We start from the raw sequence: 20,557 nt of genomic DNA on the forward strand, positions 1-20,557 counted from the left end.
TACTCAGGAATAACCTGATCACTGATGTTCAGCTTGGATTCTTCCAGGGTCACTCAGCTTCTGGCTTTATTGCAGCCTTGGACCAAATACAGACAAAACAATTGAATTCCTTAGGCAAGGTGAGAGGGGCTGCCCTTGATACGAAGGCTGTATTTGGTCAAGTATGACATCAAGGAGCCTGAGGAAAATTCGAGTAAATAGAAATCAGATGGAAAACTCGACACAATGGAAGATAATTATGGTTCATGGAGGCCACTCAGCCTCAGGACATCTTTGCAGGAGTTCCTCAAGATAATGTACTATGTCCAACCATCTTCACCTGCTTCATCAATGACCTCCCCTCCGTTATAAAGTTAGAAGGGAGGATATTTGCTGATATTTGTTTAATGTTCAACGCCATTTGTGATTCCTCAGGTACTGTCGCAGTCTAGGTTCATAATCAGCAAAAGCTGGACATTTAGCCTTGGTGTAATAAGTGGCAAATAATATTTGCATTGTGCAAATGCCAGGCAATGACCATCTCAAACAAGAGAGAATTCAACCAGCTTGCCTTTGACAGTCAAAGGTATTAGAATTTCTGAATCATCCACTATCAACATCTTGGGATTACCATTGACCAGCAATTAACCTGGACTAGCCATATAATATTGTGGAAACAGGTTTCAGAAACAGGTCAGAAGCAAGGAATTCTGTAGCATGTAATCCACCACTTGCCTCCCTAAAGCCTGTTGACTATCAAAAAGGCTCAAATTGGGTGTGTGATTGAATACACTCCATTTGTTTGGATAAGTACTGCTCCAAAAACACTCAAGACACTCAACACCATCCAGGACAAAGAGCTCTATTAGACTGGCACCCCATCTACCATCTTCATCATTCACTTCCTTCACCACTCACTCACAGCAGCAGCAGGAATATGTATCATCTACATGATAGACTGTAACAACTCCCCAAGCCTCCTTCATTAGTACCTTCCAAACCAATGACCAATAGCATTGAGAAGTACAAGGGAAGAGGATGCAGGGGAGGATCACCACTTCCAAGTTCTCCTCCATTGCATCAGGTCATTGCAATGAATGGAAGGTCAATCTATAATAAGATCTGAGTACTAGATGCAGAATGGTTAAAATGACAGGCTCAAAGTTATTGATTGTAAAAAACACACATGACATCAGTTAGAGCATAACACCTTTTAATACATGTCTTGAAACAATAGACGTTAGACAGAGAAACATCTTTTTCAAAGGAAACATTTTATAAATGCATCCCCACTTTCAGCATAGCCAGAAGGTGGAAGGCTGCAGAGTCACAGCCATTGTTAATTGTTTTGCAGCCTGCTAGTCTGTCTTCATGATTTGATTATGTGACATGAAGCTAATGGAAAAAGAATAATATGTTGCTAGCCTTTTCGTTCAGCAGCTTTTTACTATCATAAAGCTCTCTCATTGGTTTTGAGCAATAATTTCTTCCTCCCTTTCTCATATCACTCAGTATTGAAGGCAGTTAAAGAAGTGGCTGCTATAATAGTGAGTTCACAAGGATCACAAGATGATTGAGTGATTAGAAATTTATTAATTGCTTAAGCAGACAGAGGAATATTACAGATCAGGATATTAATGCTCTGTTGGCTATGAACTTCACATCTAACATCTGGGCTTAAGTCCAGTTCAGATTAATGGAATTAATAAGAAAGAAGCTGATTACTGTTTAGTGGCCTTACCATCACTAAGTCCCCAACTATTAACATCCTGGATTGGGTTACCATTAGCTGGGCTTGCATATGCGTACTGTGGCTACAAGAACAGGACAAATAATGGGAATTTTGCAGGGAATCAATCACCTCCTGTGTCGCTAGTACCTGTCTGCCACCAACAAGGCACAAGTCAATGTAATGGAATACTCCTCACTTGCTTGGTTCAGTGCAGCTCCAACAACACTCAGGAAATTTGAAAGCAATAAGGACAAAGCAGCCCACTTGATTCACACCCATTTCACCACCCTCAACATTCACTCCCTTCTCCACCAATGTACAGTGGAAGAAACTGATTATCATCCATAAGACCCAGGTGCCTTTGTCAGCACCTTCCGAACTCATGACCACCTAGAAGGACAAGTTGCATGGGAGCACCACACCATACTCCAGTTGGACTTGTAGCCACTTCAATTTCTAGGCCCTGGGTGATGTTGCACAATTTAATATGGTTTCAGATGGGATATCCCAAAGGGAGAAGTTCATGGATGAGGGGGGATGAACTAGCCCCCTTATTTTATGCATTTGTCTCCTCAGTTGGTTGTAACAAGATTAATTTAGAAGGGATTTCTTTGTGCATGCCTTTATCCTAGCCCAAATTAACTTATATTTCAAAAGGACCCAATTTAAACAGGCTTTCTTGAATTAATGTAATAGTGCATTTACTAGTTATCAAATTCTAGAAGAAATTCATGAAATCCTTTTTATTCGCGGGAGATGAAGCATAGACCTCCATAGATAACACAAAACACAGACTGGACTATAATAGAAACATGTTATCTACCACAAAGGACTGTGCAAACTGTCGGGACATGTCAATTAGGAAAAAAGGAAATAGTGTGTGGGGCCGACCTTGTGAGTACATCTGTGAAGAGTGAATCTGCTGACAAAGAGTGAATAACATAACATAAATATGTGTTTATAAACTCGTTTACCTCAGGTGTGAAGGGACTTATTGCAGAGAATTGAGAGAGAATGGGTTTTTGGCAGCTGTAGACCTGCTCGATTCTCTTCTGATCTGACCTAGCTTTTCTCTGTCTTTCTCACAACCCGAGCTATTCAACTACCTGACAATCAATCACGTTGTTGTTAGCAGGCAAAGGATGAACAGTTTTGGGCCCCTTATTTAAAGATAGAGATACTGGCATTGGAAACAGTCCAGAGAAGGTTCCCTAGGCTGGTGCTACGTATTGAGATATTCCAATAACTCTACAGAAACCTGTGTCCTGTCACCAAGTTACCCTCCATTTGCAGATGAAGAATCCTTGACTCTAGAACTGCCTCTTCAGAGTTAGTTCTCAAAGTGCCAGAACCTCTGACACTCCTCCATCATAGATGTCTAAACACTAATCTCCATATCAATCAGCTTCACTTGTAAACAGTTTGGATCCAGTTTGTCTGCACATTGCTGTAACCCACAGCTTCACAAAATAGGGCTAATGAAAAGTATTGTATTCCTTGTTTTGAAAACATGCAGCTGTTCTTTTAAATCCCTGGGTTTCAAAAGAATTCTTTGTCATTTTAGTCCACGGTTTTAAAAACCACTAAATAAAAAGACATGACATTTATAAAATGCTTTGTTTCATTATGTGCTGCTTTCACTCTGTAGCATGCATGTTGTATTGTTTGTTAGCTTCATCAAGTCAGTATCTCAGTTGAACAATATTGGCTTTGCATCTGGCATGGAATTCCTCCACACCACTTGCTGTTTCCATAAGCTCTTTAAAAAAGTGACACTTCTACATCTTGCCAATTCTGATTTGATTGATTTATTATTGTGATGTGTACTGAGATACGGTAAAAAATTTTGTTGTGTGTGCTATCCAGGCAAATCATACATTATGTTAAGACACGGGGTAAACTCTCTTGCTTAATTTAAAACCAGCAATACAGAAAACATTTATCCCATGCAGTAATCTGTGAAAATTCGAGAGGCCAAGAACTATTTAAAGTAAAAATTAACAACCTTATTTCTAACAGTATAGCATGGAATAATTAACTAAGACCTATTTACAACTCTGTCTTCTAACCTATCGTTTACCTTCCCCTTTCACAATGCTAGTCTGATAAAACTCCCAATTAAGATTTACAAGACAAAACTTCTTATCTCAAAACCAGGTAGATTTCGGTTCTTCTGTTTGGAACTTTCAGTGTCTTCTTTTCTTCTTCTTAGGGATTCTGCTTCACAGGTTACTGATTGATAAAGGTACTTTTAAGAGAACTAGTTTTAGGCAGTCTTTTTACATGCTGGTAGCTGGGCAGTTCTACTCTCAACTGTTCAATTTTCCATGGTTTTATACCCCTAAAGTATTGGATTGTGTCATTGGCTTTTAAGATTGTCAATATACTAAATTCAAACTGGATTGGAGTTTGGTATTTTTCAGGATATAATTCGAATCTGTTTTGTTGTTTCCAGGCAACCAGTTAATTTAGCTTTCGACCAAGTATTACATTGTTACCTTATTGAGAACACTTGGTGCTGTCAGGTAGCTCTACCAGCTTTTAACCCTCTTAAAGGTACAGTACACCCACATCTTCAAAACACTTACAAAAGTACATCAGGGTCATAGAACAGAATACATAATATAATGTTACAGCTACAGGGAAACTACAGAAAAAGATCAATGCTAATATATCACAGGTCCATTCATAAGTCTGATTACAGCGGGGAAGAAGCTGTTCTTGAATCTGTTGGTACATGTTTTCAAATTCTGATCTTCTGCCTTATGGAAGAGGTGAAAGAGCATATAACCAGGGTGGGAGGGGTCTTTGATTATGTTGGCTACTTTTCCGAAGCAGTGGGAAGTATAGATGGTGTTCATGGACCATAAGAGTCCCTACAGCATGGGAGCAGGCCATTTTGCCCATTGAGTCCATGCTGACTTTCTGAAGAGTATCCCACCCCCTACCTAACTTCTGTCACCCCACATTTCCCATAGCTAAGCCTAGCCTGCACATTCTTGATCACTATGGGACATTTTATATTAATGGAGCTTTATAACAGCAACTTGTGATCCACTGAAGCTATCAGTTTTACACCTAAGGTTTATTACACTGTTTTCCTACAACAGCTGATATGGTCTTGATAAAATGCTGCATGTGATGCTTATCAGGACCCAAAGTCATGGCCTAATACATTATCTATGTTTCTCTCTCCATCAATTCTGTCTGACCTGCTGAAAATTTCTAGTGTTTCCTGTTTTCATAATTTCAGAATTCCAGCATCCATGGTGTTTTCCTGATGAATAACTGCTTTTGTTTACAAGTTTTTCCCCCAGATTTCTTGCAACATGTCCAGTTTCGCAATCATCTGAGCCAGTTCACAATCATTAGTGACTCAGTTAACCTCAAGTAAGTCTGTACAGGTAACCTGTAATGACTCACTTCAGAGGCAGAGGCCGGTTCCCACCCAAACTGTTAAACTGTATTGCAGGTGTTGACTCATCTGGTTAAGCATATGTACATAAGTTTTTCTGCCAGGTTCTTCAGCATCATCTGCCTTTTCTTGCCAACATTTCTTTGTCACTATTCAAATTTTCCTCCAAAGGCCACATTTTGACATGTGACCTTGCTGTTTGATTAGTTGCCACTGTGATCTAGCTTTGTGTAAGTGATTTTTGAAAAATGGAATGGAAGGAAATTGCCTCATTAAATTTTTATACTGCCTTTGAGTTGGCTGAAATATTGAATAAATGACTGATTCTTTTAAACTTATCGTGGATATTTGAGATAAAAACTGAAAGAACTTTGAATACTGTAAATCAGAGATGAAAATAGAAACAGATCAGATCTGAAGAAGGGTCACTAGACACAAAACTTTAACTTTTTATTTCTCTCCACAGATGCTGCCAGACCTGCTGAGCTTTTCCATCAGTTTCTATTTTTGTTATGGATATTTGAAATATAGGCACATTGTATCGTTAAATTGCATGGAATTAGAAAGCAGTAATTTTGAGGGCAGCACAAGTTAAGGAATGGAGGTTTGGAGGACTACAGAACTTTTTCTGTAGATTCCTGCACAAACCAATTTTCCTCTAATCCTATTCCCTTCCGTATATTAGAATATCAGATTTAAAATTAATCTTCAATTTAAGTGCAAAATAGGTGCCGATGGAGTGACACCCAATTATTTTCATTCATTGAAGTCAACCAACTATATCTTTAAACTCTTCCTCTTTACCCATTTAATCTCTATTTTCAATTGCAAGTACAACTATTAGAAGATCTTGTTTCCCAATGCCTCAAACTTAGAAGTCCCACTCTCTGTGTTTAAATTCCTACAAGGCCCTGCATACCTCTGTAACCTTCATTTTCCCTACAAGCCTTCAAGAACTGTCTTTTCTTCTATCTTGCTTATCTATTCAGATCATCTGACCACCAGAGGCCATGCCTTCAGGTATCTAAACGCTGAAATTGTTCTCACCCAAAATTCTGTCATTTAATTTTCCCTTTAAGATTCTCATTAAAACCCATTTCTGACTTTGTTTTTAACCACCCATTCAGAATATCTCACTCTTTGTCCTGGCATTGATTTTTGTCTGATTCATTTTTGCCAAAGTGAGCGAGGATGGTTTTCTGCTCAAAGGTGTTATTTAACTAAAAATCTTTACTGGAATCTGGCAGGTGTGACATCTGGCATATTGGCAGTTATGTGAATGTTTTCGTTTAATACTCTGTTGCATTGTTTCTCCCACTCCTGCACTGCTTTCATTCCATAACCTACATTCATCTCACAGCTCCTGTTACTTGGACACTGACCCTACTCTACTTACCAAGGAGGGATCTACCTTGAAGACCTTTACAGTGGGCGAAACAAAGGTTCAATCACCAGACTGATTCCTAGAATGGGAACGCTGTCCTACAAGGTGAGGTTGAGCCTACATTCTGTTATTTAGAAGATTTGGAAGTAATCTTATCTAGTCTAGGTGTCCTAGTCTGAAATAATAGATTTCTTAGTTAGGAAGGGAAGGGAAGAAATTCCATTCCTCAGAGGATTGAGGATCTTTGGAATATTTTACCTGAGAGAGGGAGCATATTCAAAACTAAGATCAATAGATTTTAATAAACTAAGAGAATGATAAGATATGAAGATAAAGTGGTAGATGGAATTAAGGCAGAGGATCACACATGAACTTGTTGAATAGTGGAGAGGTCTCAATCTGTTCTATACTCTGTACAACCTTGTATTTCTAATGTTTCCCTTTTCCCATCCTCTTTTCATTCAACTTAATGCTATCAGCTAGCAGATGACTGGCCACTGTTAGTAGATTGACTGGCTATGGGTTTGGTTGCAAGCTGGTTGCTGACAAACAACTTCATGCCGATATACCACCTCCAACACAGTGGGCTCTTATCCTTTGACTTAACCTTTTGTCATATACCTTGTTGAACCTGTTCTGATAGTTCAAATACAACACATCTACTGCTTCCCCTTAAACCACTCTCGTTGAGACTTCCTTAAAAAACTCTATTAGTCATAGAATCATGCAGCACGGAAACAGACCCTTCGGTCCAACCAGTCCAACCATTATCCCAAACTAAATTAGTCCCATCTGCCGGCTCCTGGCCCATATCCCTCTAAACTTTTCATATTATCGTACTTATCGAAGTATCTTTAAAACAGTGTGACTGTACCCTCATCCACCACTTCCTAAGTAAGTTCATTTCACATGCGAACCACTCTCTGTGTAAAAGAAAACCCATGTCTTTTTTTAAAATCTCTCTCCTTTCACCTTAAAAATATGCCGTCTTGTCTTGAAAATCACCAACCTATGAAAAGGATACCTACTGTTAACCCTATCTATACCCCTCATGATTTTATAAACATCTACAGTCACCTCACAACTTCCTATGGTACACTGAAAGAAGTCCCAGCTTATCCAGTTTTGCTTTATAACTCAAAATTCTCATTCCTGGCAACATCCTGGCAAATCTCGTCTGAACCCTCTCTAGCTTAATAATATCCTTTCTATAACAGGGTGACCAGGACTGGACACTGTACTCCAGAAGAGGCCTCATCCACACAGGAAGCAAAATTCTCAAATCTGTTAGACAAGTTCAGGGTTGAGGATTCTTCAGCACTACTTCTTCGATCCCTCTACTTGCCTTGCTCGTAGTCACACTCTCCTGTCCCTGACCACTGATTGAATTTGAGGGAGTTTATCGAAAGTGTATGATTGCCTCCTGAAATACAGTATCTAGGTAACTCTCCCCATGCCCTGATGTGCCACAGTGTTCAAAGCTCAGATTCCAGCTCATTAACTCTCAGCTGGTGTTCTCAAGCAACCAATTCTTGCTGCACATGTGGCCACTATGAAACAAAATGAAATCCATCGGCTCCCACATCATGCAGATACAACACATCACTTGGCCTTGCACCTTTATTTTGTTTACTTAGTTCTTAATTTTAAAAACATTCCTACTGGTCTTATAGTATTTAATCTCTAAAGTATTTTTCCATTTATCTTTAATCTGAACATAGCATATAATTAATAGTCAAATTCGCAGCCGACGAACTTACAGTTTTCCTGTGATGGCACTCTTTATTTTGTGCTGGTCACTGATCCTGGGCTTCAGTTTATCCTATTAAAAAAGACCTTACAAACTATGAACCGAGAAAAGCAAAATGTACCTCCCTGTCTCTGTACTGAATTCCCACAACGCTTCAAGATCGTAGAAATGTCCATACTTGGGCTGTGCTTCACTCCAAGTGTGAACTTATCTTCCTCATTGTGTGAAGATAAAAACTCCATCCCCTCCAAGGTCATTCCTTCCTGATTGAATTGCCTAATGTTAGATGACATACTCCAGATTGGGTGTGATCAAGTGAATTATCACTTCTTTCCTATGTACAGGTAGTTCTCATATAAAGTGTGTTTTGGCAGTGCAATTTGGCTATAATGTTGCTGAAGAATTAGGGAACGGTATTTTTGAGAACACTTACCTCTGTTCGCAATAGTGCGATTTCAGCAGCAATCATTTTGCACATTTTGCACATGTGCGGATGTCAGTGTTGAAGTCTCTGCGCTGTTCTGCACATGCGCCAATGTCAGCTGCCGTCTGACTATGTGAGAAATACAGTACTATACGTTCAGCAGCTTCATCTCAAAATTAAATTAATGAATGTTCATTGCTCTCCCTCTGAGACTAGAATATTCTTGCATAATTCCTGTATAAGCCCTGGATAATTCCTGCAGGACTGCATAATTCCTATACATATCATTTGCCTTTCTAATTTGTTCTTGTACCTGTATATCACACAACCTACTCCTAGATTTGAAGTGGAAAATGAGGATATTGAAGATCTGCTTGAGTCCCACTGTGAAGATCTCTCTATAGCTGATCTACTATAGTTTGTTCCTGAAGGGGAAATGGAAGCTGGATATGAAAAAGATGAAGTCCAGGATGCAGCGCCATGAGAGCTTTCCACTTCTCTTTTGTCTTCTATCCTGAGGGAAATTGAGAGGCATTTGCAGCTCTTAGAGGACAATAATTACAATGTAGAGTGATAGTTTGTTCAATAAGATATCATCTGGCACCCTATCAACATCCTCTTCAAGACCAAAGAAAATGGGCAAAGCAGCAAAACTTGCATGTCTTTTTTTATAACCAACCGCCATGAAACAATCAGAAGACAATCGACCACAGCCATCCACTTCTGCAACCACAACTGCACCTGAAGTTGGTGATGATCATGACCCTCTGTCCCTGCATTAACAATGTTTTTTTCCAATGTAATGTGTTAAATTTACTTTTGTTTTGTTAACAAATATGATTTAAATCTTCATTCAGGTTGTGCTATACTTTGAGTTAGGCTCTTGGGTGATTTTTGGCCCCATTAGTTCTATTAAGCAAATTTCTGTTAAGTGAGGGTTCGCTGGAACACCAACTGTGGTGTTGTAGGAGACCTACCTGTACTTCAGTCTCCATGCGATAAAGGCTTAGAGCAGAGAGGTTAAGGCAAACTTAATGAAGGCTTTCAAAAATCAGTATTTTAATGAGAATAACTAAAGAAAAATGGTTAGTAACTTGAGGACAAAGTTTCATGTAAACAACAGTCCAATTCCCAGTCCATGTAGTCAGTTTGCCCTGCAAACAGTAGTGTGTTAATGAACCAATAATTTGTATTTTCTGATGAGCGAATTATGAATATTAGTCATGTCATTGCAGATAAGTTCCACGTGTTTGAAATGACTTTTTGATTCCACTTAAAGGCGAAAATAGTGTTAACGCATATGGCGCCATTTAAAAGACAGCACCTTGGACAGTGCATCACTCTCTGACCACAACGCTGGATTGTTGTGCATAAATCCTGTACATAGTCACCTTTGCGCACTGATGGTATATTTGCAGATATCATCGCTGCCAGCATGGTATCTCTTCTGGTCATGTCCATCAGAGCCATCTGAAATCCACTGGGGTAGATGTATTGTCACTAATCCTTCTTACTGATATTAGTATGAATTATTGATATTGTGGTCGTATCCATTCGAGCCATCTGAAATGCATTGGGGTAGATATACTGCCACCAATCCTTCTTACTGATATTAGAATGAGTTATATAATATTTAATACTTAATTACATGACATCAAAGTTACGTGACAGTCCTTTTTTTCGAGCTCAGGCTATATTTACCACAAATGCATCAACGTTAACTGCATAAATATAGCGTTGAACTCCTCCCATGAATTGTCTATGATATCCTAAAGGGCGGAGCTTCTCGCCTAATCCTTGCAGGTAACTGCCTCACAAAATGTTTGATTGTTCACAATTACTCACCCAGGACAAATAAATCCCAATTGATCATTCCAAAACGGTGGTGAGGGGTTAGAAAGCAGAAGAGGGTAAAACTCATCGATCTTGATACTCTCTCTCTCTCTCTGCCTCCATCAGGCACAGGTCGGTTTTTTTTTCGGCAATCAAAATCCTCTTTGCCCTCTCCTCGTTCGCGGCTCCACAAATGACCAATCAGAGGGTGCTGAGGCCTGTTATCCAATCAGAGAAAGAAGGCGCTCGGCACACTCGACCAATGGGATCCGAAATGGGGCAGTGAGGCGTGGCGTCGATGTTGACCTGTCAGAGGCCTCGGGCGTGCGGAGCCAATGGGAGGAGTCGGTTTCGTGTGGGGGCGGGGGGCGTCAAGGTAACGGGCGCGAGCGCGCGGCTCAGGCTGGCCAGCCTTTTAAATGTTGGCTTGAAACGGCCGTTTGTTCAGCTCGAGCGGAGAGCGCCTCTTTAAATTGACACGGGCAGCGGCGGTGGAGTCCGGAAATGTCAGTGTACCAGAATCGAGGTGAATGATCGATTATTTGTGATAGATCTCTTATATAAAGTATTTATTTATTTGTATAAAACTTCCACACACCACTCCCCAGCAGCTCTGGTGTGTTTGTGTTAGCAGGTTGCACTGTGTGAGCATCGAGGACTCCGTGGGGTCCTAGTGTCCCTCCTCTCCTTCTCCATGCCAAATCCCAATTTGCGATAAACTCCAGTTTCGGTGTCTGAAAACTTTTCTCGTGATCGCTGTCGACTTCTGTTTGGAATGTCCACCCCAGCACCAACACATCTTTTTGGAATATAATGGTGAAGGTGCGGACAGTTCTAAGTATTTGCTCAGCTGTGCTTTTCGTGTTGTTGGATGTGGAAACTTGTTTTCCAGTTTCATTTGAACATCGCGAGGGAAGTGTGAACAAACTCCGCCTTTTCTCCATAGATGCTGCCAGAAATGTTGAGTTTACCCCAGTAATTTCTGGGTTTTTTTTTTCTAAATCGAAATGGCACAGTATCCAGAACCGAACTAAAGCTCCAGGTTGATATGTTCTTTTTATGAAATTTTGAATGAACAGTTAAATTTCAATGTGTTAATCACGCAAGTGACTGAGCAAGAAGCATTGTTACCAAACAACTCTTTTATGCCTTTGCTTCTATTGCTAACTCCTTTTCTCCCCCAGTTAATGTCTGGAACAATCTTCCAAAAATTTTAAAAATCTCTATGCCCTCTAAGGATTCACTATTCAACTTTTTAACAATCAATGTCACCATCTGCTGCCCTCATTGTACACCTCTAAAGATTCCTAGTCAGAAGATTTCAGGTGGAAGCTTATCAAGTACAAATAACTTGAGTAATAGGTGATGGAAAAAAAACTTTATGATGGGCCTGTGTTGGAATTTGTAAGTTTGTTGAATAAAATTAACCAAACAAAATCTGTTTGCAATGCCTGTGCAGATGTTATTTTAAAGGTTTTCTGCTTTTACTATGCCGTTGACAGGTTAGTATAGCTATTTAAATCACTGGAGTCTTCGCTTTAAAGTTATCTTTCTTTGAAAAAATGTTTAATCTTGGGTTTAAAAATAACAAAACTCAAAATTAAAAGGACTAAAATCTTATGAAAAAGAGGAAATGCAACAGATCTTCTGGAAAATTACACAAAATTAGAAAAACAAGCATTTCCCAACAGTAAAATATTGCATAAATGAATCGTGCATAAAAATTGCTGTCAACTGCTGTTAGTGAGAAGGACCCAATTTTATTTTGGTTTCTTATTTTGATGGATAATGTGAGTTGCCTGTGAGTTCCTTCTTATATTTTTGTGTTCAAGCCAAAAGTAAATGAGCATTTGCATACGTATGATTGAAGTAGATGCAATACCCCAGAAGAAAACATTAAGATAAATTTCCAAAAATAAACCTTAAGAGATACTTAAGGATTATATTTGCTGTTCTTTGAATGTGAATTTAAGATATGATGTAGTTGTTAGAAAAGTAGGAAAATGCAAAATAGCAACCAAGAACGCATAAGATTAATGAAGAGTATGTCTTGGCTCTTGGAATATTATCAAAGTATTATTGTGGCCAGAAATAATTGGTAATCATTGTGGCGGTTCAGCACATACTGTTGTGAATATTGTTGATTTTAGATTTGAGGGGAAACACAGCTCATGAAAATGCACCCCAGTATTTAACATCTGCAATCTGTGGTTCCTTAGCCACAACTGCAATCTAGGTTTATGTCTTGAAGCTGCTGTAACAGAAGGGATGGATCACTTTTGTGCAGATGGTTGGAATTGTATGGAAAGTAGATTGCAATATTTTTCTGAGAACTCTTTTTGGTGTGCTTGTTGCAGAGTAAAGAAGACTATTTTCTTTTAAAACCTTGGAGAACTTGCACCTTCACAGTTATAAACAACTAAGGGAAGATGCAAAGTGTTCATGTATCATGTTCACAACTAAAGTTGTGGTTAACAAATATGAATTAGATTTACGATTTTAATTGTTTTGTATAGCAAGTGGAGTTGCACTGGACAGGTTGCGATTCGTTGAATAAAAATGCAAGAAAGATTTTACTTTTACTATTGCAATAAAACTAGCCAAATATTCCAGTGAGACATCAGAAAATAAGTGCATTCTACCCTATCAAGCGTTTATTCAAATACACTTTTATAGAAAGTGTGGAAACAAAAGTGTTATCTAAATTAAGTTCTAATGATATGAAATTTTAGCTCAAATAACTTAAATGGGGTGTTCTGAGCCACGCTATCAGAAGGTTATGGAGACAAACCTGTAACCGTAGACATCTTTATTTATATTATTTAAAGATATTGTAATAGTTGAGTATATGTCCCTTTTGAGTGTAACTATGTTTTCTGCAAACTAAACATAGTAAACAAGTTGCTAATTATTAAGAAAAAAAAGACTCTAACTTAAGGAATAAAATGAGTGCAATTGAGGAATAAAAGTGTGTGCATGCAACTGACAACCAAAAAGACAAAATTGTTACAAAGTTCTGTATTCAACCCATTATAAATTGAAGGACCCAGTAGCACTCACATTGTCCTCTATACTTCTTATCATGATCACTTCCATGTGAATCTTCAGAAGAAAGTACTTTGTTGGTTTACAGATACAATAGCTATACCCTAGCTAGTAAATTGAGTGTCTTTTAAAGGGGGTAAATGCTGTAGAGGTGAACATATGACATAAAATATTTTATGAATTATAATAAACTATGCCTCAAAATGTGCAGGACCTCCAAAGACATGAGAGCTTTAACCAAGAAAAAGTGAATTGTGAAGCAAGCTCTAAATAAATGAAGTCATGCATTCTGTCTTTTTGACCCTGATTAGTTCTGTCACTTATCCACCACACCCTCTTGCATGTTCACTTTTTCTTTCCTGCAGAAATAGAGTGACAACAAACATTGTTTGCTTTAGTTCTGTTTAGCTCTTTCATGGCAAGCTCCTCCGATTCTATTAAGAGATAGGTCAATATGAGATTTGACTATATTCTATTATATTACAACAGCAGCAAATTGGACTTTTCCCAATGCACTCTATGTCCACACTAATAAGACAAAATACAAAGACAGGCCTCTGTTTGCATAATCCAAAAATTATCAACCTCATGCAGAATGAGCAAATTTATATAACCCAGAACTAAAAATGACCTTTTCCTTGAACTACACACTGCAATAAAATACATGGATATTTGGTGTATATTCCTGGGCTATTGTTTCAAGAAAGAATTCTAGCCATTTATGTATTTCAATTAGTTAATTTATTGCAAGTTATACATTTCTACAAATTAAAATCACTGTTAGAAACCATTTTGAAATCTCTCTTTTAATTGAATCTTTTGAGGAAATCTTCTCTTTGTGCATGTTTCTGCAAAAATTCTATCTTGTTGTCATTAGCTTGAAGTAAAATTTAATTGAGTGAACTAAGGATTAGCATTATCTTGAGGCATGATCCTTAAAACATATCTCTGATCTCTGAAGCACTTGGAATGTTTTACAATGCTATATAAATACAAGAACCACCACAGGTGATGTTATTTGAAAGAACTATATTTCCAACAACACACCTGCCTTTTGATGTCTCTCCATTAGTGATGAGCAGCTTTGTAGGTAAGGGGAATGCTTAGGAATACACCTCATGCTGATAAAAGCAACGCAAATTTGCATTTTTATATAGTATCTTCAGCACAGTGAAATATCCAAGGTGCTTCTTGGGAGCACACAGCATGTTTTGCTGTGAGCTAAGGATTTTTTTTGGCTGTACTCCTGATTTGGAGATGTGTGATATCTGTTACACCTCACTGAGAAGTGATCTGGAAGTGAGTCCCCTGTTATGCCTGGAGTTATCATCATCATCATCATCATCATCATCATCATCATCGGTAAAAATTGCATCAAAATAGCAAATTCCCAATTCATCTGATACACTGAAATTAACAGTAAATACAGTTCAAATTTCTGTTCTTAATAAGAATTACTATTATTTACAAATAAATTTATTCTAATTAAAGGTAAACAACTGTTGACATATAACTCATTAAAATACTAACACCTTCTAAAATTCTCTTACATATATATAATGCAAAAAAATTGGCCTTATGAGTGGAGAGGTAAAGTGGTGGGGAATCAGTTCAATGATGTCAGTCCTTAGGATTGGATGGACGGGTTCCCTTGTTTTCCCAAATTCTTTAGTTCTTTCACTTTTCCACAGGAGACACAGAACAATTGGTTCACAAATTAAATTGTTTTCTTCAGGCTTTGGGTATTTTACTCGAGAGAGAGAGAGAGAGAGAGAGAGAGAAAAAAAGAGTGCAAGTGCGACATATCATCTGCTCTTTCAACAGTCCAAATATTTTTTGCCAGTATCAGGCTCAAAATACCAAATGACCTATTCCTGCTCCTATTTTCTATGTGAACACTCAGCCATCATTGTGAAAAAACGCCACAAAGGTTGGTATCCCATCACCAAATCACCCGTTATTTATTTTCTGTAGTTTATAGGAGATTTAAGGGTGCCAGGATCAAGACTAGGTTACAAATAAATTTTCTATAATAATTCACCCAACCCAATGAAAGATCTAACCTCTGGTACAAATGTGGAGATCAAGGCACTTTTGATCACCATCACTTTATCTTCGGCTGTGACTCAGTATTGTTGACTCTGTAGTCCAAGTAGGTCACTTGGGGTGCCTGGAACACACATTTTTCCTTTCTAAGATGTGCACTTGCCTTGGAGAAACATAGAACATAGAATAATACAGCACAGAACAGGCCCTTCGGCCCTCGAACTAATCTAAGCCCATCCCCCCTACACTATCCCATCATCATCCATGTGCTTATCCAAGGATTGCTTATCCAAGGATCTTATCCAAAGATCCTTTGAACATCTTGTTTGCCTCTATCAAATCCCCTCTTAGCCTTCTTTTCTAATCAACCTGTTCAGCGATGTTATTACACACCTCTGGAGCAGATGGGACTTGAACCGAGGCATCTTAGTCTAGGCGTAGGGACACTACCACTTTGCCTCAAAAGGGCCCTCCAAACATATATGTTAGCCAGGGCTCCTTAATTGGACCAAGTTAACAGCTTCAATCAGGGAACTCATACTCTGAAATTTTATAGATTTTATATAAAATAAAATTCCATGCAAGGACTGCCACAAACGCTATGTAGGACAAACAGGAAGAAAGTTAGCCACCAGGATACATGAACACCAGCTAGCCACAAAAACACACGATCCCCTCTCCCTCATAGCCCTACACACTGATGAAAACAACTACCATTTCGACTGGGACAACACATCTATCCTGGGACAGGCTAAGCAAAGAGATGCCAGAGAATTCCTAGAGGCCTGGCACTCCAACCACAACGCCATTAACAAGCACAGAGATCTAGATGCCATCTATCAATCCCTCAGAAAACAAACAGGAAATGACATCACCACAAACCCCAGGAACCCCATCCAAGAGAAAGATATAAATAGAAAGCAGGAGACAACAGCTTTGCTTCACTTGGAGTTTGCTACTGATGATGTTACCTAGCCAGGTAATGAAAGGTCTGGATATCAAACCTACACCCTAAACCTCAACCTGAGCTAGAAGCCTTCACAAACCTTGCGATTGTCAACATGACTTAATGATTTTGGATTAGTGGTGCTGGAAGAGCTCAGCAGTTCAGGCAGCATCCAAGGAGCTTCGAAATCGACGTTTTGGGCAAAAGCCCTTCAGGAATAAAGGCAGTGAGCCTGGAGCGTGGAGAGATAAGCTAGAGGAGGGTGGGGGTGGGGAGAAAGTAGCATAGAGTACAATGGGTGAGTGGGGGAGGAGATGAGGGTGATAGATCAAGGAGCAGAGGGTGGAGTGTATAGGTGGAAAAGGAGATAGGCAGGTAGGACAAATCCGGACAAGTCATGGGGACAGTGCTGAGCTGGAAGTTTAGAACTAGGGTGAGGTGGGGGAAGGGGAAATGAGGAAACTGTTGAAGTCCACATTGATGCCCTGGGGTTGAAGTGTTCCAAGGTGGAAGATGAGGCGTTCTTCCTCCAGGCGTCTGGTGAGGGAGCGGCGGTGAAAGAGGCCCAGGACCTCCATGTCCTCGGCAGAGTGGGAGGGGGAGTTGAAATGTTGGGCCTCGGGCCTCGGGGAGGTGTGGTTGATTGGTGCGGGTGTCCCGGAGATGTTCCCTAAAGCGATCTGCTTGGAGGCGCCCAGTCTCCTCCATGTAGAGGAGACCGCATCGGGAGCAACGGATACAATAAATGATATTAGTGGATGTGCAAGTAAAATTTTGGATGTGGAAGGCTCCTTTAGGGCCTTGGATGGAGGTGAGGGAGGAGGTGTGGGCACAGGTTTTACAGTTCCTGCGGTGGCAGGGGAAAGTGCCAGGATTGGAGGGTGGGTTGTTGGGGGGCGTGGACCTGACCAGGTAGTCACAGAGGGAACGGTCTTTGCGGAAGGTGGAAAGGGATGGGGAGGGAAATATATCCCTGGTGGTGGGGTCTGGCCCAACATTTCAACTCCCCCTCCCACTCTGCCAAGGACATGGAGGTCCTGGGCCTCCTTCACCGCCGCTCCCTCACCACCAGACGCCGGGAGGAAGAATGCCTCATCTTCCGTCTCGGAACACTTCAACCCCAAGGCATCAATGTAGACTTCAACAGTTTCCTCATTTCCCCTTCCCCCACCTCACCCTAGTTCTAAACTTCCAGCACAGCACTGTCCCCATGATTTGTCCGGACTTGTCCTACCTGCCTATCTCCTTTTCCACCTATCCACTCCACCCTCTCCTCCCTAACCTATCGCCTTCATCCCCTCCCCCACTCACCCATTGTACTCTATGCTACTTTCTCCCCACCCCCACCCTCCTCTAGCTTATCTCTCCACGTTCCAGGCTCACTGCCTTTATTCCTGATGAAGGGCTTTTGTCCGAAACGTCGATTTCGAAGCTCCTTGGATGCTGCCTGAACTGCTGTGTTCTTCCAGCACGACTAATCCAGAATCTAGTTTCCAGCATCTGCAGTCATTGTTTTTACCTCGATGACTTACAATGAGCTTTATAAAGCAAATCACTGAAAGTACGGCAATATTTTCCTTGGTTCTTTATTGTAAATCTTTTTTCAGTTTAGATTCCATTCAACCAGTAAAGTAAAATATGGTCTTAATATATTGATAGCCTGCCAGCAAAAAAAATGAGTTTGATCTGTAATTTGTGATACTTGATGGTATAATCATAAAATTCTGTTGCACAAAAGACTTGTCTGTATCTTCTGTTGCATAACAGAATTCCTCTCACTAATAATTAGTTTGAGAATTGGTGCTTTTCTTGTCAGTAATGGCCTCTATAAAATAGGTTTGTACGAAAAGCAAGTGTTACCTTTTCTGAATTAAAACACTATTTTTGATTCAAGTATTTAATGGTGATAGTTGTGTAGCTCAAAACTCTGGCAGGAAGATAGTATTAATACTTTTATGTAGTTAGAGAATTAGTCGTATTTTTAATTTTTCAATGTGAAATATTACTATTTTTCATTCTTTATCAGATTATCTTGTTCGGTGATACAGTAATAACATTTTAGTATGTTTTTCCATTATGTAGCAGTTCTTTTGTGGTTTGTTGCTGCTCATATTCCTGTGGAAACATAATTTTTCACTGTCCCCGAGGCTAATGTCTTAATTTTGAGTGTAGGGAAATTGTACTGGCATGTCTGAAGTGAATGGAATCGTAGAGGCGTATAATTAGTGTTAGATTGGTTATCGGCTGTTTTAATCTCTTACCCAAATTCAAAAGTAGCTCATTCCTATGTAAAATTGCTACCATCTTTTCAGTATTATTGCAGGACACGATGATGCCCTTTAAAGTTAGATGATTAATTGTTTCTTTGCCATTTCTGTTGCACTGTTATAATGATGGATAAATATTGACACAAAACACAAATTTTGGTTTTGGATCAACTTTGTTAAATCCCCTAAAACAAAGTCTAAATAAAGAGTTCAAGCCTGGAATTGAATGATTACTGTAAATAACACATTATTATTATTATTCTCTATTTTGGATTTGTTGCACATTTTAAAGAAATAAGTTACACAATCATTGCATTTTGTGTTTACACTGTTGCCTAGTAGAAGAAATGGGAGAGAGAGGTATTTAAGGTTCCACAGCACTCTTGGTGTGTGTGCAAGCTTCACCCAGACATGGATTGCTGTTTGATTAGTGCAATCGGGACCAGTTGTGGAAGCTGGGAATAACTCTTTCTTTTATCTTTCTCTTTCTTTTCTCTCTCTCTTTGATCTGTCTCTCTTTGATCTTGCTATCTTTGATCTCTCTCACTCTTTGATTTTTCTGTGTTTCTGCTATAACAAGGAAAGATTCATGTGACCTTTTGATTCTTCATGTCGAAACCTGCTTTCTACTTCACAACTGTTGACTCTGCCTGTATATTTGGAAATTTTTGAAGTTCCCTGCCATTACTTCTTTCTTAATAGCATCTAATATCTTCCCTTGACAGATGTTGCTGTCTTTCAATCTAATGGAACCTTTCTGAATCTGGGATATTTTGAAAAATTAAAACTAATTCCTCCCACTTCCTACTTGTAAGACCCTACGATGAAATCCATCCATACCTGGGCATTGCTAGTTCACACCTCCAAATATATAACAAGTCTCTGGCGATTGTAAATTTCTTGAGCTCCTTCCTTTCATTTCTTGATTTATAGCTGTTTTAGGGATGTTAATTGTATCATCATAATGAAGACTGATTCAAAATACCTGTTTAATTAATCTTCCATCTTTTGTTTTCCATTATCAGTTCTCCAGACTTGCTTTCTTTCAGGCTAATACTCCCATTGTTAACTATATAAAATTTTAAATAGCTATTGAAACTTCCACAATCTGTTTCTATATTTTTAGCGAGCTTTCTGGCATACCAACCTGGGACCCACTCCTCTCCTTTTGAAGCCACAAATTATTCCCAATGAAATTTCACACAACTATATTAATTTTGTTCCACAGCACCCTTGGATTTCCATAAGTGATTAAGCAATTTTGACCAGTATTATTCCCCTTTTATTGTCACTGATGTTCATATCATTGAGATGACCATATTAGTTTAGCTAGCACAAAAAGCATGCCGCACACTGCCTCTCACCAGTATTTAATGTATTAGCATGTTTATTCTGTATGCATTAAATGTGTGAAGAAATGCTTGCAAATGAAACATAGCTGGAGTTTGCAAACCCGGGATTTGTGCATTTGCTTCTCCAATGTCCTAATGCCAAGCAGACATGATTCCATTTTTCATTTGGATGGTGCTTCTAGAGAATGACAAGTAATGGGGGGAAAGCAGCTTGCAATGGACATTATCAGCATCAGGCCCTGCCTGGTCACCAGGTTAACAGCTACAACCACCTACTGCCCCAACCTTCTCAGTCCCTTTTTATATGTACTGCCCCAATAGCACATTTCTGCCCATTGTGCCCCCAGTGTGGAAACCATCACATTGAACTTTGCTTCCAATTTT

General features: G+C 39.3%; 1 protein-coding gene across 1 annotated transcript in view; it reads left to right on the forward strand.

The window, feature by feature from the left end:
* The first annotated feature begins 10,897 nt into the window (after positions 1-10,897).
* ston2 (stonin 2) overlaps positions 10,898-20,557 on the forward strand; it is a 134,145-nt gene continuing 124,485 nt past the window's right edge. Inside the window, exon 1 of the mRNA XM_072568109.1 lies at positions 10,898-11,043. The gene's annotated coding sequence lies outside the window, so the exon portion shown is untranslated. The remainder of the gene's footprint in view (positions 11,044-20,557) is intronic.

This window comes from Chiloscyllium punctatum, chromosome 4, assembly GCF_047496795.1.
Source record: "Chiloscyllium punctatum isolate Juve2018m chromosome 4, sChiPun1.3, whole genome shotgun sequence".
In the NCBI taxonomy this organism is placed as follows: Eukaryota; Metazoa; Chordata; class Chondrichthyes; order Orectolobiformes; family Hemiscylliidae; genus Chiloscyllium; species Chiloscyllium punctatum.